This window comes from Notamacropus eugenii, chromosome 5 (assembly GCF_028372415.1).
Source record: "Notamacropus eugenii isolate mMacEug1 chromosome 5, mMacEug1.pri_v2, whole genome shotgun sequence".
In the NCBI taxonomy this organism is placed as follows: domain Eukaryota; kingdom Metazoa; phylum Chordata; class Mammalia; order Diprotodontia; family Macropodidae; genus Notamacropus; species Notamacropus eugenii.
This window is the reverse complement of record NC_092876.1, coordinates 103,891,337-103,913,919: the sequence shown is the minus strand read 5'-3', so window position 1 is coordinate 103,913,919 and position 22,583 is coordinate 103,891,337. Positions and strand designations below refer to the sequence as shown.

Below are 22,583 nucleotides of genomic sequence, written 5' to 3'. Positions count from 1 at the left end.
ATAGCAGAAGCTGCTTTGGAACTTAGTTATTTGGACTCCAATCTGAGCACCCTGTCCATCACATACCAATAAGGAAAAGTATAAATGAGAAAAATGGAATTCTGGTAGTCAAATGGAATTTGTGCCAGCTAAATGGGTTTCAAAAACCTTTTACAAAGCTGGATTAGCCAGAACTCTGGAACCTGTTGGATTCATACTTCGGGTTCTAGGTTATTTTAGTATTTTATTACTTTCTTTGATCAGAAAAAAAAACAGTAGTACATCTTTCCTTCCTCTTTAAATGTATGGCAGGAATAATTAAACAGCCCCAATTACCAAACAATGAATGCATCAGTAGCATGTACTGAGCTCAGCACTGGACTGTAGAACAGGGGAATTACAAGGACATATTAATATAGAATTCCAACAAAGGAAAGCTATGAATCCCCAAACAAACATAACATAGAAAGAAAATGATACACTCCTTCTCCCTCTCTGCTTCCTTCTCATACATACCTGTAACTTCCTTCCCAGAATTAAGAATATGTAAACTAGTTCTCCAGCCCCACCAGAATAATCATTAGGAAACATCCCTGAGGGCTTTTTTCCTTGGTTAGAAATAAAACTTCTTTCAGATATGCTAAGGTCCCTGGAGACTTACTGTCACAACAGAACATGCCTTAAAAGCATAATCCACCCTCCTAAAAAAAGATGAGGAGCTGGCATTTGTTCAAGATTTACCAAATTTAAAATAAAATTGAAAAGAAAGGTCCCTCTCTCCTCCCCCAAACATTTCCTCTTTCCAGCACTTAGCAGCTAGTGGAGACTTAGGGAGTGGGATCAATTCAACTAGCATTTATTAAGTCCCTACTATATGCCTAGGTAAAATAAATCGTCCCTGCATTCAAGGAGTTTACATTCTACTGGGGGGTGGGGGGAGGGAAATGGACATCAAGTATATAGATAAGTAAATATAAAATATAAGCCAAGTAAAACCAGAGGAATTTGGGGTGAGGAGAGATGAAGAGACTAAGATTAAAGACTAGAAGGACAGGAAAAGTAGTATATAGAAAGTCACGCTTGAGCTGAGCCTTGAAAAGAACTCGATTCTTCTTCTTCTTATTTTTTTTTTGAAGAGGATTTAAAAAGAGAATATTTCAAGCTTTAGGCAGTCAGAAAGGCACACAACTTGGGAGATGGAATGTCATGTAGTGGGGACAACGAGCAAAGACAGCACAGGAGGGGACGCAGTCTGGAAAGATGGGTTAGAGCCCCAGCCTAAAGGGCTTTACTTGCCGAAGAAGCTTGTCATTCATCCTGGAGGCATACAATAGCCACTGAAGTTTCTTAAACTAGGGACATTATCAACCTTGCCCTTTAGAAAGATCACTTGTGGATTAAAGAGGTAAAGAGAACAATTAGAAGGCTATTATAATAGCCTGGGTTGCTAGTTGGCAAAGTGGATAGAGCAGTAAGCCTGGAGTCAGGAAGACTCATCTTCATGAGTTCATGCCCAGCCTCAGACACTTACCAGCTGTGTGACCCTGGGCAAGTCACTTAACCCTGTTTGCCTCTGTTTCCTCATCTCTAAAATGAGCTGGAGAAGGAAATGGCCAACCTCTCTAGTATCTTTGCCAAGAAAGCACCAAATGGGATCACAGAAGAGCTGGAAATGACTGAAAAGTGACTGAAGAATTATAATAGCCCAGGTGAGAGGTGTTGAGGGCCTGTACTTCCATGATGTGAGTGGAGAGGAGTTAATATAAGAGATAAAGGAAAGGTAGTGAGAGTTATGAGGGCTCCAGGGAGGGAAAGATTGCTTCCAGTTGGAGGGATCAGGGAAATCTTCATGGAGGAGGTGACCTAAAGAGTGAGGCAGGGGAGAGGAAAATGGAGTAGGGGAGCATTCCAGGCAGAGGGAAAAGCATGAACAAACACATGGTAGCAGGAAGTATAGGTTAGGAAATTAGTGATGAAAAGAAAGATGTTGGGTTGTTTTTCTTTTTAATTTATTGCACTTTTTGTAGTAGCAAAGAACTAGAAACAAAGTAGATGTCCATCACTCAGGGAATGGCTAAACAAGTTGTGGTACATAAGTGTAATGGAACCTTATTGTGCTATAAAGAATACTGAATATATAGAAAATCTTGGGAAGATTTTTGTGAATTGATGCAAAGTGACATAAGCAGAACCAGGAAAACAATTTGTACAATGACTACAAATAAAGAACAGTGGAAAAAACAAAGAAACAAGACTAAATGCTGTGAAATTATATCTAAAGATGACCCCAAAGAAGGGATGTCACTTCCTTCCCTTCTTTACAGAAGAAGGAAGGAACTATGGGTGTGGTACAATGAATATAATGTTGGATTTGGTTGATTTGTTGATTAGTTTTGCTAAACTTTTTTATTTTTTACGAGGGATGGCTGTGGGAAAGGGAAAAAAGGAGAGAGAGATATTCAAAAATGATGATATAATATCAAAAGCTAAGAATAAATATATAATAATAAATAAATGAAAACAAAAAGATTGGCATTAATGAGTCCAGACAGCCAGGATACTTGAGCATCCTGGATCACTTACCACAACCACGGCTCTCAAGTTATTCCAGTTAGCAGCCAGTTCTATGCAAATGGTATGTATGCAAGTCTGCTCTCTGACCACACACTCAAATATGACATACAAGAAATACCAAGCCCCAAAGCTAAAGGCTGCCTAGCAGCTTTGAAGATACTATGCAAGAAGAACACAGGATGATCTTAAATACACCAAGGTGGTCCTCATTTAAAGATTCATTCCTATCTATAGGTCAACTCTGAAGTAGATTCTCCTTTCATTACGACTTCCATTTAGACCTTGCCTACATGAAACAAAGAGCAAATGAAACAGGTCTGAACTATTCAAAATTTTGAAATCTATGAATATGTATCTAAAGAATTTCTCACTTGTGTTTTTTAAAAACGTAATTCAAAATTAAGTTTTTTTTTAAATCAGAGACTCGATAAAGGATATGTATCAAGAGAAAGGAAGAGGAGGAAGAGAAAGAAAGGGAAGGAAGGAAGGAAGGAGGGAGGGAGAGGAAAGGAGAGAAGGGAGAAAGGGAAAAAAGGAAGTAAAGAAAACAAAGAAGAGAAGGAATGAGAGAGGGAAGGAGTTGGGGAGAGAGAGAAGAAATACAACCAAGCAATAAAGGTTCCATTTTGTTTGCCAGAGATTTTTCCATAAATATATAAAAAGAAAATTTGTATTTGTTATAGCTAGCATCAGTGACATAAACCTCAATGGAGTTTGAATTCTTTTGGGGATCTGCAATCATCAACATGAAATTACATGAATAAAAAAGAGACATAAATAGTTTAGTTGTGAAATATAACAAAGCTCTTGATGATGATGGTGATGATGATGATGATAACAATAGCTACATTTATAGGGAACTTTCCAATTTATAACATGTTTTAAATCCATTATCTTGGCCAAGGCTTATAATGACCCATTGAGGTCATAAGAGTTCTAAATTCTCTTCCTTCCTCCAGACTCTTCCCCACCCATTGAGAAGGCCAAAAATATGATATCAATTATACATGTAAAATCATGTAAAACATATTTCTGTGTTAACCTTGTCACCAAAAAAATGAAGTAAAAGTGAAAAAAATTATGTTTTAATCTGCACTCAGAATTCATCAGTTTTCTCTCTGGAGGTAAATTACTTTGGAATTGTCTTGGATCACTGCACATCAATTACTTCTTTGAAAGGAGTGGTTTTCACTGCATACCATATTGTTTTCTAATTTTTACTCTTTCTTCACTAATTTTGATCCCTCATAATAAGTTGGTTGTCTGACAGGGCACAAATAAGATTCCCATATTAGTAAAGACTCTATTATCAGTTTCATTTTTTCTGATATTATTGCCACGTCTACAGAGTTTTCTGGTTTTTTGTATGGTTTGGTTTGATTTCGTTTAGTTTAACCAAAGTCTTCAAGTCTAGGATAAAGGATAAATTATTCTAGGATAAAGACAAAATCAATAAGGTAGCTTTTATTTGTATACCATTAAATTTCTCAGTCTTCTTAGAACTCTCTGGGATTCTCTGGCCTCATTTCATTCCTTACTCCTGATACATATTTTCCAATAAACTTTTTGGCTGTTTTTACCTGGTCCCACTCTTGCATTGAAGTCATTTGTTATAATAAGCAACCATTGATTTAATTTGGAGGATCTTATCAAGTTCCTCACAGAATTTCTCTTCCTTTTGATGCTTTGCAACATACATTGATACATTAGCAGCCATTACTTTCATGGTAATGGGAACACTATAATATGAAATGATTAAATATCCCATGAAATTATATGTATTATGCCTTTGGAGGCAAAATAAATCCAGTTGAATCAGATCCTTTATTTGGTTCTCTAAGGGGAACCTGTGAGCCATCCTTCCTTTCAGCAGAAAATTCCTTCTGTCTTCTGGTTTCATTTATTATGAAAATGTTAGGATTGCTATGATGCAATTCCTCCAGTCATGTGCTTACTTATTTGGTCATTAGATAAGCCTCTTCCATTCAGAGTACCAAGAACTGTTAAAGTCTATGAATTACCTAAAAACTGGGTGATTCTTAGCACCCTAGACCCCTTTCCTGTAGCTCTGACCCTTTCACTCCAGAAAGGGAAGGACTCTGCACAGGACTGAAAGACATTTTTCAGTTTTTCTCTGTTTCATGGGTTGGTTGGCTGAAGCCTTCATCGCAAAATGACTAGCTAGATTTGTGGTAATGAGCCTCTCTCTACTGTATGGAGGAAACAGGTTGGTCCTTGCTTTCAAGGACCTTTGTGAGGCTCAGTTTAGTTACCAGGACTGTACTTGAATACTTACAGCATGGTAGAACCTTCCTGAACCTCCATTAACCTCCACTGGTGTAGACTTACCTCTACATGATCATGAGGCATCCAAGTAGACTTTTCTGGAGGAATTCTAGGATAAAGACGAAATCAATACGGTAGCTTTTATTTGTATACCATTAAATTTCTCAGTGTTTTTAGAACTCTCTGGGAAAGAAGGGGCAGGGATGTACTTGAACCAACTTGAACTGGCTCTTGAGTGCTGATTGTTTAAATCTTCAATACAAGCACTTACACTTCAAAAACCCAGCAACAGTCACAAATCTGGACTTGGTTTATTGTTTCGTTGATTGTCTAGACTTAAGAAAGTGATGAAGGAAATGTTAGTAGTGTAGACTAAGCTTAAAAGTATGTCCTGCATTAGTTTTTATCAGTGCAGATTAAACTTAAAAGTATGACCTACACAATTTTTTTTAACAGAGTTCCACTCTTGTTTAGTCACTTTTTCACTTGTGTATGACTCTTTGTAACTTTATTTGGAGTTTTCTTGGCAAAGATACTGGAGTGGTCTGCCATTTCCTTCACTAGCTCATTTTTTAGATGAGGAAACTGAAGTAAACAGGGTTAAGTGACTCATCCAGTGTCCCATAGCTAGTAAAATGTCTGAAGCTGGATTTAAACTCAGAAAGAAGAGTCTTCCTGACTCCAGGTCTGGCACTCTATCCACTGTACCATTTAACTGCCCTTATCTCAGACAGTCTGCTGTTAAATATTTATCAGCCTACCTCTGGAAAGTGAACTCTCTGAACAGGCTAATACTCAAGTCTGGAACTGATTTTTCTACCTTGAGATCTGAGTTTCTCCAAAGTTTGGTTCCCGCTGAAATGTGAAGTGATATGACTTCAAATGACATGACTTTTGATGGGACCCTGCTGTGTTTTCATTCTCAATAAGGAAAAGACCTATTTTGAAGGCAGAGTTGAGCGTGGGAAACAGGAACTTCCTGCAGTGATTTCCTGCTTCAAAGTGCTAAGAGAAAAGAGACACACATGAATTGAGAATTAAACATAAACTTTAAAGCAACCCCTAAAATAATAGGTGTCTACAATACCATAGTGGAAACATTTTTTCAGTTATTAATGTATTTTTCCAAAGCACTATCTTAATGTCATGTAATAATGACAACAAATCATCTCTAATGAAATACTCTTCCAGTGCCTCACTGGGGTAGGAAGGTTTCATTGGGTGCTTAAACGTTATGTCTGCAAAGAACAAGTTCCCCCAATCCTACTAAGCTAAAAAGGCTTCAATTATGGGATCAGTGAAAGACATGTAATTTAAATTTGGAAAGGGCTCAGCACCAGAATGTTGGTCACCAAGTGATGAAAAGTTTTGGCACTAGGTTTGGATCTGAATTGCCAAATGAAATTACCCACCCACATGGATAATAACAATAAAAGATAACATTCATATAACTACTATAAAGTTTGCAAAGCACTTTTTCATATCTCTTATGGCATTTGATCTTCTTAAGAATCTGTGAGGTAGGTGTTAATATTATCCCTGTTTTACAGATGAGGAGGTGAAAGCTGAAAGAACAGACTTACCCTGGGGCACTTAGGTAGGAACTATCTTAGACAGCATTCAAACTTGAGTCCTTCTCGTTCCAGGTCCAATGCTCTACCCACTACTCCACTTAGTTGCCTAAAATCATGAATTGTTGAAATATTGAACAATCAGTACCCCAAGAAAGGAGCAACAAGATCCAAAAGAACACAAGTCGTAGAGTTACTATTATCACCTCCATTTTACAAATGAGGAAACTGAGGCAGACAGAAGTTAAGTTTGCCCAGGGTCACATAGCTAGAATTGTATGATGCTAGTAATTATCTGAAACTCAGACTAGACATCTCCTCAAGTAGTACATAAAGATGACTTTAATATGATGTCCAAGGTCCAAAATAGGCTGGAAAAATGAGCAAACAAACAAAAAGAAGGAACTCTTGATACATAACCCAGAAGAAGAGAATGACCTCAAAACATCTACAAGCACAGCTTTAAAGGAAAACAAATTCAAGTAGAATTCTTGGAAGAGATGAAGCAAGATAAAAAAAAGTTTAAAATTATTTTAAAAATCAAAAGAGAGCATTGGAGGAGAAAATTGGAAAAAGAAATGAGTGCTATGGAAGAAAGAATTAGAAAGAGAAATAATAGCTTGGTACCAGTAATACAGAACCATACTCAAACATCAAACTTCCTGGAAATTAATTGGACCAAATATAAGTTAATGACTCCATGAGACAACAAGAAATATTAAAACAAAAGATTTAAAAAAATAATATAAGGCATCCCATAGAAAAAAACAACTAATCTGGATAACAGATTAAGGAGAAAGAATTTAAGAATCATTGAACTACCCGAAAGACATGACCAAAAAGGAGCTTAAATATCAATTTTCAAGAAATCACAAAAAACTGTACATATTTCTTAGAGCTAGAGGGGAATGTAAAAATAGAAAGAATTCAAGTACCAAGTAGTCATGGTCAAGATCACACACAATTTAGCAGCCATAACTCCAAAAGAATGAAGAGCTTGGGATACGTTATTCCAGAAAGCAAAGGATATAGTCTTAAACAAAGAATAACTTACCCAGAAAACAGAATATAATTTTATGGGGATGGGGAAAATGCTGGAGGGAATAGAATTAACTTTTAATGAAATAGAGAATTTCCAGTCATTCCTGATGAAAAGATCAGCGTTGTATAGAAACTTTGTAACACATACATGGAAATCAAGAGAAACATAAAAAGAATGTTAGTTTTGTCATTATTCTTATCAACACTTCATGAATAATTTTCTTTCAATAATTACTTTTTTACAATAATTCCTGCTAGTTACTCAGGACAAGTATAGCTAAGGAGAAGCAAACACAAATAATTACAGTACAAGGCAGTATGCACTAACTGTATAAATGCTAGAGTTGAGAGGAAGGAAGTAACATTTCAGATCAAATATCAAAAAAGAAGTAGAATTTGAACTGGATCAGGAAAGATGGGTAGGACTTTGATTGGTAGAGTTGGTAATTGTGGAAGACTGAATTTTGAAGAGCATTCATGGCCACTATGCAACTGATAACAGGACTGGGGTGGTCATTATTATATTTCAGATCCTTTTTTGCTATATTTTTCTTCATGCTTTCCCATTTTAGGTTTTGGAAAACTTGGGAAGTCAGGTCAAATCTGTTTAAATTAAAGTTATTTTTTTTTACTCCACAATAATTTCTATGTAATAATTATTTTTCAGAGAGCTCCTTCCAGGCTTAAGAACCCAAGAAATTATAGAAGTTTGGGTCACAAGTTACAGAATCATTATGATTGAGTGATCATATTATATTTATCCTTGGAGTCTACTGATTCAAACAAGGTCTCCTAAAACAGAATAGATTTGGTAAGATGACAAGTTTTTTTAATACTAAATATGAGAGCCATCAAAGATCTTGCAGAGACCATCTAATTAATAATCCTGACATTTTATACATGAAAAAATGACCTCTAAGGTTCTGTAAAAGATTAAGAAGTAGTTGAAGAGTTTTTAAGTCAGGCCAGATACTGGGTGACTACCAGTTATGATGCATCATTGCTTGACTGTTGAATAAGTACCTGACACATTGTTAGTTTCCCAATAATATCCATAGATTGAGGTGGTATTTAGTATAGCCAGCATAACATTTACTAATGAAATTTCCATTTAATATTGTTATGTGTGTGTATGTAGATCATTTGGGGAAGAAAGCATTGGTATTCAAGGGTGACACTGATATAGAATGCGAACTCATTTGTCAAAATACTATTGATTAAGATCATGGTGGAAGACTATTGTCTACATTATCTTATAAAATAGTAAAGGGCCTAACTTATTAGGTGCTGAAGAAAGTAGCATTGAGCCTGAACTATCCATGGGCCCAGAACTAGGACAAAGGCTAGTAGGTTTGATGTATCAACATGTCCACAAAAGAAGTGGATACAGAGAAAACAGAAATGACAGATAGTTACTGAAAAATTGCCAGACCATGCAGCCAGTGACCAAACTGTCACACGATGTTCCAAAGGTAATGGGTGAAGAAACTGCATGTCACCAAATAATGCCCACCAGCGGAGCATGTATAACTTGTGCTTTGTATGTAACCCCAACATGCATTGCATATGATCTCTGAGTTTTACCTATTATGTGCAACTCTGATACATGATACCATGTGTTCCCTATGTGCTTGGTGTACTATATGTGATTTTGCTAGGCTTTACTATTTGTACTATGTACTTATATGTGATCTGTGTTTACTATACTGCATGCAGTTCTAAATTGTGTACTATTGATGAATCAAGAAACATCCATTAAGCACCTACTGTGTACTAGTACTGACATAGGTACTGAGGGAAAAAAAGATAAAAATGAAACAACTCTGGCCTTCAAGGAACTTGCATACTATTAGGGAAAGAATATATAGTTAAATAAATACAGGTGATTGAATCTAGTCTGTGTGATCAATCAATTAATAAACATTTATTAAGCACCTATTATGGATGACAATCTATGACCGAATTCTTTGAAAAGCAATGGATCTTTTATCATGTGTACCTCGGGCTATACCTGTGTACCCAGGGCAGTTTGTTAGAACAGTAAAAATTTTAACTGAAAGGGAAATGTAGTGGGAATGACCAAGAAGAATTTCCTTTTCTCTTGATGAGCAAGACTTGGAAAGAATCACCCACTGGAAGAAATTTCCTGCGCTCCGTTTCCCCAGAGGTCATACATCTGTAGTAAACTGGTAGGATCATCAAGAAAAAACTCCAAAGGAATTTTCTGGAAAGAGGAACTTTAAAAAGCAGAGTAGGCAATTATGGGTGTTGGCATACTTGAAGAAGATTCTGCTGGATAACAGATAGTGAAGTAATGAGAAGTCAAGTTAGAGAGTCTGTAATGGTGACTCTGAATCTAGGAGTCCTGGCAGAGGACTGATGGCCCTAGAGCCAGTGAGGTAAATGTTTACACTCTAGTTAAAGGGCATCTTGACCTTTTTGTGTGTGTGTTAGGGACCTCTGTAGCTGTCTGATAAAGTCTACGGACCCCTTCTCAAAATAATGTTTTTAAATGCATAAAATAAAATCCATAGGACTACAAAAAGAGAAACATGCTATAAAAGCTTAGGACCATAAAGTAAACTCTAAGACCAAATTACCAGTAGTAAAGGTGAGAGATTATCTGGTGGAAAGCACTTTGATGGAGCTGGGTCACATATTCCCAATCCCTATCCTTCTCTTATCTCCTTAATATTAAGTGATTATAAACTCTATGGGGGCAGAGACTATATCTTAAATTATCTTTGTCTTACCTCTAGCATCTAATGTAGTTCCTTATACAAAAAAGCATTTAATAAACAGTTATTGAATGAACAAAAGTTGTACTGTATACCTTGTTATGTTATCACTCAAATCCTTGTTCATTTGCATAAATGAGTATATTATTGCTAGGGCCTATCAATGTTTCAGAGGTATGATAAATGCCTAGTACTGAAAATCTGAGAATTAGAATGAGATCCCCAAGAGAAATTATTGCAGGGAATGAGACCCAAGATAAGTGAGGAGGTGATTTAAAAAAATAAAAATAAAAAAGCTACCTCCAAGCCCCAGTTCTATATGAATTATATCCTAGGGTATTGAAAAAATTTATGGATGTGAACAATACTTATCAGTGATCTTCAAAAAGTTGTGGTAGACAAGAAGAGGACTGCAAGACTGGAGACAGGCAGATGCTCTCCGAATTTTCAAAAAGAACAAACTAGATCCATTAAACTTCCACATGGGCTATCAGGGAAAGCTTGATGGAAGTGACATTGGAGCAGGACATTGAAATCTGGGCATCAAAGCAGACGTTAATGAACTCAGAGGGCACTTTTGGGCACCTTGAATCACTCACCTAAATCATTATTTGTATAGTTGACGTCAATATCTGACAAAATGCTAAAACACATATTTAAGAGGATGATTTGTGAGCACTTGGAAAAGGAAGTGACAATCACAGCAAGCTAGCAGATCATCAGGAATTAGTCATTTTCTTTTTTTTTTTTGTAGTGTTACTGGATTGGTAGATTAGGCAGGTGCTATAGGTAGAATACGCCTGAATTTTCAGCAAGGCTGAAAGACTCTCATGACAGTAATGCTCACAAGATGGGAGGATATGGACAGGAGCATAGTAAAGTTAGTGGATTTAAAATTGGTTGAATGACCAGGCCATCAGAAAAGAGTGATTTATGTATTTATACCTTACTAAAGGGAGTTGTCTAGTGGAGTGCTATAGGATTCTATTACTGGTCTTGTTCTATACAACATTCTCATTAATGGACTAAAGGAAGACATAGAATTTATACTTACAAAAATCAATATACTGAATGCCAGAATTAGGATCCCCAAACTTTTCAACAGGTAGAGAAAATATTGCGAATGCCATAAGATTATTTTTAATAGAAATAAGTGTAAAACATTAAACCTGGGTCCACAAATTCAGCTTTCAGGTAAAGGATAAACAACAGTCCAAGAGAAGACAGACAATAGGGAGGAACTTTTAAAGCTTTAAAGTTTTAGAGCAAGAGACTTCAATGATAAGATCCATGCATTTGGAAGATTAGCTTGGTGGCTATGAAAAGGATAGGAGAGGAGAGTATACATGCAAAGACATCATGGAAATAGAATAAAGTGAACTTGGCAACTTACTTGGTATGGGGATGGGGGAAGGAAAAGTCAAAGATGACTGTGATTTTGAAGCTGGGTGCCTGGGAAGATGATAATGACTTGAAAGGAATAGGGAAGCAAGGAAGAGGGATAGGCTGTGGGGGAACAATGCTGAGTTCAGTTTGGGATGTGTCAAGTTTTAAGTTCTAAATTGACATCCAGATAGAAATGTTAGGCAACCATTAAATGAAATACTGGATCCTAGAGAAAAGATAGAACAGGGTACATGGACTTGGGTAGAGAGATGATAATGGAAGCCTTGGAGGTCAATGATATCAGTAAAGGATATTGTGGAGAAAAGAAAGAGAAGAAACCCAAGCACTGGAGATACTACACTTAGGAAACAGGTGAAGGGGGATGAACTAGCAAAGAAGACTAAGGAGGAACAGTTAGGTAGGAGAAGAATTAGAAGAGAATAGGGTCAGGGAAACCAAGGGTAAAGAGAAGCGGATAGGATCTGGTTTGGAATCAGGCAGCATCATTTTCCTCCCACAGCCTCTTCCTTCTTTCTACCACCATATTTTTATTGATGAATACCACTATTTCCCTAGTTACTCAGGATCAAAACTTAGGAGTTAATCAAACATGAGAAGCACACTTGGAGAAAAAGCTTCTGGGAGTCACACTTGAATCAGCACCCAGGGGTGTGCAGGAGGCAGCTTCTACCAACCATTGTCAAATTTTCTGAGTGCTACAAATCAGGGCTTAATTTATCATTTTGTTGATTGTCTAGCTTTAAGAAAATAATACAGATTAAACTTAAAAGTGTGTTGTGAATACATTTGTTTCAGGGGCACCTTTACCAGTTTGCCTCTACTCCCCATTCACCCAGAACCCAATAATCTCAAACCCAGAGCCACAAAACTCCATTGTCTCAGCCAAGGAGTTAGCATTATCTAGAAGAGAAGATTTTTCTCATCACCCCCTCCCCCCCAAACCTCCAACTCTATTCTAATGTAAGCAGTTATTAAGGGAGTTTCCTGAACAACTTGGTGAAGGTACAGGGAAGTCAATCTCCAAGACTCTGCACTGCTTTAAGCAGCATTTAGGACATGTCTGTTGGTAAGGTTATTGACAGGATTAAAGACAACACCAGGGCAGTGAGGATGGGCCTAAAAAGGGGATGGGGGTGGGTGGGTGAGAGAAGATCAACAGCAAAGTGTTTCTGACAGAACTGAGCACAGGCCAGAGAGCTACAAAGCTACAAGTCAAACTGAGTCATAATCTGGGGAAATCCCATGATCAGCTTCTCCTTTTACTCCTACCAAAGAACCATTAAGGACTGCCTTGAGGCAAGGGTACATTGCAACTGTACAGGCACTTTTAAGAAATACATTATTTTTTATTCTGAACTTAAACACTCCACCCAAAAGAGATTATTTCCAAATAAACAACAGAACATAAAAAGATGATTTTCTATGAAACCATAAATCTTCATTTCAAACTGCTTGCTTTTATTCAAAAAGCATATAATAAATTCTACATGTTACTTTCAAAATTATTCTACTTGTCTGTGCCTCATTCCAAATTTTCTTCTATTCTGTTCTGTGAATTTTTTAAACATTACAATGCGCCGCGCCCCCCCCCCCCTTCTTTTGTACATCACTATTCCTACACTCTCCTCACTCCCCTACCCCAATGAACCGAGAATAAATGGTGGAAGGCAGGGAGGAAGCAATCCTTGTAACAAAAAGAGTCAGAAAAAACTAATTTGTATAATGGTCATGTCCAAAAAACTGTTTCTCCACCTCTCTGTCAGGATGTGAGTAACGCGTTAATGTGCTTCATCTTAAGTCCTCTGGAGACATAGTAGGTCCATGTTTGATCAGTTCTTAAGTCTTTCAAAGTTGTTTTTCTTTACCATGTTATCATCCATGTGTATATTTTCTCTTGGTCCTGCTCACTTCCTGTGTTGGTTCCTACTTACTAGGGTTCTCTGAAACCGTCTTTCCTCATTGGTTATGGTGCAACAGTGTTCCATCACATTCATATACAGTTTACTCAGCAAAACCCCAATTATCTTAGAAGCAACTGTAGCAGTCCCTGTTGTTGCTGTCTCTCTCCCTTTGCTTCTTTTTTAATGCACTTCAGGACCCAGAAATTTATTTTGCTTGTGACTGACTATTCCCCTCCAGTATCATGCTCTGTTTTAAGTGTCTCCATCACCCTTTATGTTTCCTTGTTGAATCTGATGTATCTCTATGCCAAACTGAGTGTGTGTGTGTGTGTGTGTGTGTGTGTGTGTGTGTGTGTGTGTGTGGGTTCAACCCTCCTTTGTTCTTTTTCAGATAAGAGTGAGATTCATCTAAAGCTTACTTCCCTGTATCTTGTATATGCTTCTCATCTATCCCAATTATGAAAAATAATAAATTCTGTCCTCCTTATTCCTCTTTTCTTTATTGCTTCTATATCCTTTTTGTATTATAGTCATTCTATACTCTTTTTACCTTCACTTCTGTTTTCCCTCTTCAGATGATAAGAGAACAGAACCTGTCCCTCCTTGCTCCTCCCCACCCCCAGACCTCTGCTTTTTTTATTTAACTCCCTTAATAGTCTTGGAAGTCATTAAGGTTCTTAAGAGACACATTTGTTTCTTTTTCCCTATTAGAATATTAGCCCTACATCATTAACCTTTTCCAATTGTCTTAATAAATTTATTTTTCTAAGTTTCTCTTAATTGTTGTGTTTGTATTTCAAAGTTCCTACTCATCTTGGATCTTTTCATCAGAAATGCTCTAAAGTTCACTATTCCATTAAATATCCATTTGGGACCCTGGAGGATGACACTCACTTTTGCAGGGTAAGTTATTTTTGGTTGAAAGCCCACATTTTTTTCCTTAGAATATTGTATTCAAAGCTGTTCTCTGGTTTTTAGTGGAAGCTGGTAGTTCTTGTGTGATCCTGAACCTTGTGTAGTTCATTAGTACTTCAACTACTTGTTTCTGGATGCTTATAGTGCTTTTTAAAATTATTAATGGGTGAGCTCTGGATTTTGGTTCTGATACAAATGGGATCTTTCCTTTTTGGATTCTTTGCCCTTTGGTTCTAATATATCTAGGTTTCATTTATGATCTTTTTAAAAAATCATTATTTTCAGGGAATCTGATTGACTTGTTTTCCAGGTCAATTTTTTAAAAATCAAATATGTTACATTTTCTTCTAATTTTCAGTCTTTTGATTTTATTTCAATATGTCTTTTTGTTTCATGGAGTTATTAATTTTTGTTTGGTCTATATTAGTTTTCAAGTTTTACATTTCTTGGGTAAGGTTTACCACTTTATCTTTTAAGCTACTTATTCTTCTAATTGTTTTGTCCAGAGTGTGTGTGTTTATGTGTATGTGTGTATACACACATGCACAAATCATATATATATGTGTGTGTGTGTGTGTGTGTGTGTGTGTGTGTGTGTGCATGTATTAAAGATCTCTTGCTTTATTTCTTCTGGATATTCATGTAGTCCTTGTCAAAAATCCATTTTTCCTTTGAGTCTCTGCTTATAGTTAATTGTTATACAATTAGATTTGTAATAATTTTTGACACTGTGTAATGTTCCCTTTCATTTACTTGTTTCTCTAGTGTTAGTTCTTAATTGGGACTTTATTTCAGGGCTAGTTTCTGCCTCTTGCTGTACTTTTTGGCAGGAGGGTTGGCTTTGTTTGGATTCACCCTGGCTCTTGTACTTGATTCTTGTACTTGCCTCCATTTCCCGGGATCCAGAATTCCTAAATCTTTAAGGTCCAGAATGCTGTATCTTCAGACCCTCTTCGGCATATCAAGATAGAGTTTTAGGGCTCACAGAGTGTCCTTGTCTGAGCACTGTAGCACCAGGCTTGTCTGGTTGGCACCATTCTAGTCACAGCCTGCTTCTGATCCCTGGGGCTTCCAAGGTCCTCAACCTGTGGCCACCCTGGGGCTTTCTGACCATCTTGGGATTTTCTCAAGGAAGGCATCTACTCTTGTTGCTTCCAGACACCTAGCAGAGTCTGGGGAACCTACAGCCTTAAGGCCACATGTGACCTTCTTAGGTCCTCAAACATGGTGCTAAATCTAAATTTCACAGAATAAATCCCTTAATAAAAGGATTTGTTCTATAAAACTTAGACTCAGTCAAAAGGACACACCCAAGGACCTAGAAGGCCACATATGGCCTCAGGGTGGCAGGTTTCTTACCCCTGATAGTGTAACAAGTTGTACTGGTATTACCTTTGCGGGGGGTGGGGGTGGGGGGACGGGGAAGGGAAGCCAGTGGCTGACTTTTGGTTCAGGTTTAGGGTAGAAGAAGTCATTTATTATAGTTTCTTATTGGATTTCATGATCATTATTCAATCTGATGTGAATTTCAGGATTTTATTGGAGAAGATATGTGGGAACTAGGTGGCCTTCCTCTTGTTCAGGGAGCCATCTTGGCAGGAAGTCAACTGAACATACTCTTACCTACTGGGCCCACTGGGATAGCTCCTGTACCTCAAGTTCCTGGCCCCAACCATGGATATCTGCCATGATGTAGAGAAGGAAAAATCTTGCTTTGTTTTCTGAACTACTGTAAGTTATTCTCATATTCTCTCTTCCATTAGAGCAAGCAACCATTGCTTTAATTGACAGGTGATATTTTAAAAAAAGTCCTGAGAGGTATAAAGGAAAAAAAGCCTCTTTCCCCTCCACTGTCCCCTCTCCCCTTCTCCCATATGTCTGATAACAGTGGGTTTAGGCATAAGTAATAAGTGCCAACTTGTGGAGCCTGGTGACTGATGAATAATAATTCGCATCCTCATTCAAGTCACCAGATGCCACACTTCCCCAAATAGTAAATTCATTATTGAATATATTTGTCATTTCTTCCTCTCAGTGCTCTTTCCATTTGTGAGAGTCTGCAGTACTTATTAGTTAATAAATAGAGAGCCTCTCCATCTCCATTACCTGTTCACATCAATTAGGTTAGCAGATCTTGGAAACATCAATATCTGATGCAGCTCTTCCTGAGTGTCAATATAATCAGCGTTGTTCAGGGTTTCCAGACCTTTATGGAGTGCACCCATCAACCAATCACACTAATTGGGCAAGTTGCCTGTATTATTAACTTACATTATTATTATTTGCAGGCACATATCTACTGCTCAAATTTGCTAGGATGGTTTCTCTTAAGAACATTCCCAAATGTAAGCTCTATTTAAATATTTGACTCACCCATCAAATCCAACCAGAATCCTGGGTTCTACTTAGTCCATGATTTTTAGCAGCTCAATCAGTTAGCCAAAGAACATAAAACAGCTAGAAGATTGTTAAAGTGGAGAGATATGTGTGTGTGTGTGTGTGTGTGTGTTAGGGTAGAAGGGGGAAGGTGGAGAAGCTCAGCTGGGTGGTGCCAGGGTGTCTAGCTTTGGTTCTGATGTGATCAAGTACAGCTCTAGAAATGTATTTGTTTTATTCTCCAACTGGGAAAACTCATTAGCCAGAATAAGACTTTATTGTCCTATCAAGGAGGTCAACTGTATTAACTGAGTTTATCAATGACTTGGATAAAGTGTCAGGCTTCTCAAATTTGGAACTAACAGAAAACTGGGAGGGTTAGCTAATTAGTTGAATAGTAGAATTGAGATCCCCCAAATTCTAAAACCATGAGTCAATTTGAATATGGTAAACATTTAACAGAGATCAATCAACAAGTATTTAAGAGTCTAGATACATGCAGTCAATGGGGTAAGGGTGGGGGACACAAGCACAAAGAATGAAACAGTCCCCATTTGGGTCCTGTAACTGGGGTCAGTTGCACAAGTATAGGAAGGGAAACATAGGGCCTGATGATAGTTCATATGGATAAGCTCTGGGGACTTCAGTGAACTGTAGTCTCCATAGGTTTCAGTGATGAGTGATGTGGCACAGCAATTAGTGTGAGTACATAGGAGGTTGTGCTGCTGGTATACTCTGCCCAGGTCAGACTATATCTGCAGTTCACAACTGAGCTCTGGGAGCATGGGTCAGGAAGAACTTTGCCAACTGAAGTGTCTATGGAGGAGCACAGACAGGATGGTGAGAGGACTGTAAATCATCCCACAGGAGGATAAGAGGAAGGAACTGAAGAAGTCAAGCCTGGAGAAGACTCAAGAAGAACATGATAGTAGCTATCAAAGGTTCAAAAGATTTTTGTGAAAGAGGGATTAGAAGCACATCATTTGGTTGCAAGAGGAGCACCATAAAGGAAAGTCTTATGTTGAGTTGTCTAAAAATAATAATATTTGCATAGAGCTTTAAGGTTTGCAAAGTTGAAAGACAAAAGGTCATGAGGCAATGGGATTTAGGGTAGAGGAGAGTACTGTATTGAGATGCCTGATTATTGTCTGAAGACTGGATAAGGGGGAAAGTGAGGAGCAATATGCCAAATCCATGCAAATTAGGCATTTTTTCCTTAAAAGGTATTGAAACCACACTAGAAACGTGATTGGTGTGGGGATGTTGACATTATTTCTTGGCCACCTGAATATAAAATAGTCACAAGGAACACCAGGGACTTGCTGATCTACCATCATGGGCACGTTGAGCCTTGCTAAGGAGAATTAATTCAGGGTATTGGTATGTCAATGCATGTCTCTGTTGAATAACTTCTTGTTATGGCTAAGTAATTCTCCTTTTATTAGCTTTTGCACGACCTATGAGTGTCTCATATCGTTCCAACACTGAACATCAACTACCAGGAAATTGGCTTGAGTCAGTCTCAGCACAGAACATCAAATGACAGACTGTCAGAATAATGAAAGTCATGATAAAGGAGAATGCCATGTTTGGTAGAAATAGGGGAAATGAAGAAGTGAGAATATAGGAAATTATGATCAAAGGAGGGGATTTCAGAGTTTTAAGAGCATGGAAGTAAAGCAGCAGCTTCAAGTGAAAGAGGTCTGCATCATAACTGCTCCAGTGAGTCACTAAAGTAGAGCACAGAAGGAAAAATTAAGGGTTGAGGAATTTAAGAAACAGTGAAGTTAGGGGATTTGAAGCATCATCTAATGGAAATTGAGGGATCTGAGGTGAAAAGAAGGAAACTGATGGAAAGGAAAACTTTAAGTCACTGCAAAAGCTTGGCTAGTTGCTCAGGGGTTAGTGGATGACAGTACCTAGGAGTGGCAGAGAATAGTACAGTTGTATAACAAGAACTTCAGGAAGAGAATTACCCTGGATGTAAGGGATGAAGATATACTTATAAATGCTCTGAAATAAAAGTCAGGAGATTTCAGTTCTGCAACTAAATTGCTGGGTGATATTGCACAAGTTGATTGACTTTTCTGAGTCTCAGCTCTCTATCTGTAAAACAATATGAGAAGACTGGATTATCTTTAAGGTTCTCTGTGATGAAATGTTCCTTAAGTGGACCACTGGGGGAGGACACACAGAATGTGCTGCTATTTCAGTGTTGGGTTTGAGAGGTATTTGGGGGAGTATAGACTCACGATTTCATCAATGTAGGGAACTTCTAATGAGACAGCCTCCCCTACCAATGCACATAGTAAACTGTTCTGCAATTTGTAGTCTTAGAGAGCTACAAGGGCATGGAAAGATTAAGTGACTTGTCTAGGTTCACCAAGCTGTATGTATCAGAGGTGGGGTTTGAACCCTTGAATTCCTGATTCTGAGGTCAGATCTCTTTCCCCCACCACATGCTGCCTCTTAATATTTTGATAAGACCATGAGTTTCATTTGTAATTATAGTTGTAATATGTGGCCTAAGGGGCCCTCTTTTTGGAGGTGAGGAAGAGCTTAATTGGGACTGATGCTCAGTTAGAGGTCAGCATACTGTCATCAAGGAACTTGAAAGCAAAGTCGCAAAATCTTTTCCTCATAGAAAGAACACTGATTGACCCAGAAATAGATATAGATATATAAATATATATATATATGTATATGAAAAACAGACAAAAATTCTAAGTGAATGGCCAAAGGGACACTGATGTGTATGCTTCATGCAGTTCTACTCTGTGTGTTAGTAGAGGGGTAAGGTATTAGTCAAGGTGGGGAAAATAGCTCAGGAAAGTACATCTTGACACACAGGTTGAAGAGAAGCTCCCAGCCTTTTACTCATCAACGGGGAAGACAGAATGTCAGGGGCTATTAAGACAACCAGAAGAAATGTGATGGGTCAGATGGTGCTACTATAGCAATGGGGACAAACTAGATGAAGAATCTTTGAAAAGTGAAAGGGAGTTAACATGGTATACTAGAAAGAGGACAGGTTGTACATGCAGAGGACTTGGGTCCTGCCTTTTATTACCTGTGTGACCTTGGGAAAGTTATTTTCCATTCCCAGGTCTCTGGTTTTTTTTGTTCAGCTGAAAAATGAGGGGGCTGAAGTAGATGGCCCCTAAGGCCACCCTCAAGCTCTTTATCTGTGAATACATGTGTGGTCCTGTGTTATCAAGCATTAGGAAGAAGAGTTCTCAAGCTACAGGTGTATTCCTTTGGGGGACCTGGTTTGGATGACCACATCACTACATAAAGTACTTCAGCTTATCCTGAGTGTGAAATGGGTCATCATCATTTGAAATCCTACACTCTTTTCTCCATGTTTTCCTGCCTCTGCTCCTGGTTTTTCAATGGAGGCTCATGAACATCCTAGATGATGACTTGGGAGATTCAGTGAACAGGAAATTTCCTGCCTTTGATTCCTGGCAATGTATTCTCACTAGCTCTACTGATTCCTGGGTCCTGTACAGAATGCCTTTAGGAGCTAGTGGATTCTCTGAATTGAATCTCACAAACCCTAGACTAAGATTTGAATTTGTTAACCCTTAGTTAATCCTCTATGTAGCCTCATTCTCCTTTCTGTCCCTCTCTCTTTCTCCCCTAAATGCACATTCAGATTCAGTTTAAGGCAGGTGTTCTTAACTTGAGGCCCATGAACTTAAAATAGATAGAGAGAGAGAGATGTAGTCATCTCCATCTCCATCTCCATCTACATTTCAATTAACCTAAGGTCCATGAATTAAAAAAAATATTTTCGTGACTACATTTTAATTAACTTGAAGAGCATGAACTTAAATATATATACATATATATATTTTTTGATGACTACATTTCAATTAACCTGAGGTCCATGAACTCCAAAAAAATTTTGATGACTACATTGATGATTCCTACATGAGTACTTTGTAATCCTACATATTTTATTTTATGCTTTTAAAAACATAGTTCTAAGAAAAGTCTCATAGGTTTCCCCAGTTGCCCAAGGACTTAGGAGGAGACAAGGTAAGAAAAGAATGTATCTAAATCTATAAGGAAAGGTTGGAAATCATAAGGTGAGGAGCTTAACCTTGACCTGCAGGGTGATTGATAGGAAGTCCCAAATGGGTTTAAGAATAGGAGATGACATGGTCAAAAAGTAAAGTAGACAATTTCAGCTAAAGTAGTGAGGACAGACTGAAAGAAACTTCCTACCTAATAGAGTTGTGAGAAAGTAAAATGGCTAGCTTTGGAGCTAGGAGGCATCTCCTCACTGGAGGCCTTCAAACAAAGAGTGAATGGATATCCACTCCTCTCTAGATCTGGATGAGGATTGGCCTCATGCTAGGCCCTAGCTAATGGAAGTAATTCCATGTTTGACCATAAATTGACCTGCCTTTGTTACCAGGAAGTTCCTTTGTGTCCTCAGTTCTGGTTTAGTCAGTTAAGACAAGGAATGCTCTTTAAATCATAATCTTCAAACTTCATCTACTCCTGGTTTGTAAGATTAGTCAACTTTCCTAACTACAATGCCTTTATTATTGGTAAGGAATATCACCCACTGATTGACTTCTCTGCTACACCTACCAACCTCCCTGGATTCCTTAAATCCCAACTAAAATCTTTTCTTTTACTGAAAGCCTTTTCCAACCTCTCTTAATTCCATTGCCTACTCTCTGTTAATAATTTCCTATTTATCCTGTATATAGTAATTTTTGTACATATTTGCTTGCACGTTGTATCTTCCACTAAAGTGTAAACTTCTTGAGGACAAGGACTGTCTTTTGACTCTTCTTGTATCTCCAGAGGTTAGGGCAATGTCAGGCACGTGCTAAGTGTTTAGCAAATGTTTATTGATTGATTGATTGTCCCTAAAATCCCCCTCCTACTTCCTGATGTTGCTCAGCAACAGCAGTTAGATAATAAGGGTAGAAACCCAGAGATCTGGACTCTTGATTGGGATGCAATCCTACTATGTGCCCATGCCATTGCCTATGCTGTTCATAGGATTGTAGGACAGGAAAATATGGGAGCATGTGCCCATGCATGTAAGTAATAAAATGCCTGATGTAATAAAATGATCCACTGAGCATTTGAGCATCCTTCCCAGTCTCTCACCCATGACTTCACAGTATTTTGAAAAGGAGATTCTCAGTCAGTTTGGGGTTGGTACCACTTAAGTACCCTTCGACTATAAAATTCTGTAACTCTGGTTCTTTAGAGAGGCAGGGGAAAGATAGTTATAATACCAATATTTCCAGATTTGAGTGGGTCAGTCCTGATTTCCAATTTTTAATCCTTTGTCCCAATAAATCTTCAAAAAATCCCAAATTTTGTACAAATGTGGTCCTTCCCATAGACTTTCAGGGAATGATGAAATAGCTTCCTAGGAGGAAGAATTGGGTATCTGTAAATTAACTCTTATACATCTTGTTTTTGCACAGTTGCTTGCATATTGTCTCCCCTACTTAATCAATGCTAGTAGACCAACTGACCCACCTATTTTTAAGACGTTAAAGGATAAGATATTTTGGCCATATGAAGTTTGCAGACACAGAAAGATGGGTGGAGGACACGCAGAGAGACCAGATATCCACTGCAAGAAGACAGAGCACCAGCACAAGTGGAGGTGTGGTGGACTTCTCTTCCATTGGCTTTGAAGTCAACAGAAGAAAATGTCTTCTCTTTTCCCGTTTTCCCTCTACTCCTTTTGAAATACAAATAGTTTCCCCACAACTTTTTCATTCCCTTTACATAGACCTTTCACTGTGCAATGG

General features: G+C 37.9%; 1 long non-coding RNA gene across 2 annotated transcripts in view; it reads left to right on the top strand.

Annotated features, from left to right (window-relative positions):
- Positions 1 to 22,583, top strand: part of LOC140504974 (uncharacterized) — a 73,799-nt gene that overhangs the window by 5,659 nt on the left and 45,557 nt on the right. For both annotated transcript variants that reach the window (XR_011967293.1, XR_011967294.1), the window contains exons 2-3: positions 14,300 to 14,400; positions 15,945 to 16,143. This is a non-coding gene — a long non-coding RNA (uncharacterized lncRNA). The remainder of the gene's footprint in view (positions 1 to 14,299; positions 14,401 to 15,944; positions 16,144 to 22,583) is intronic.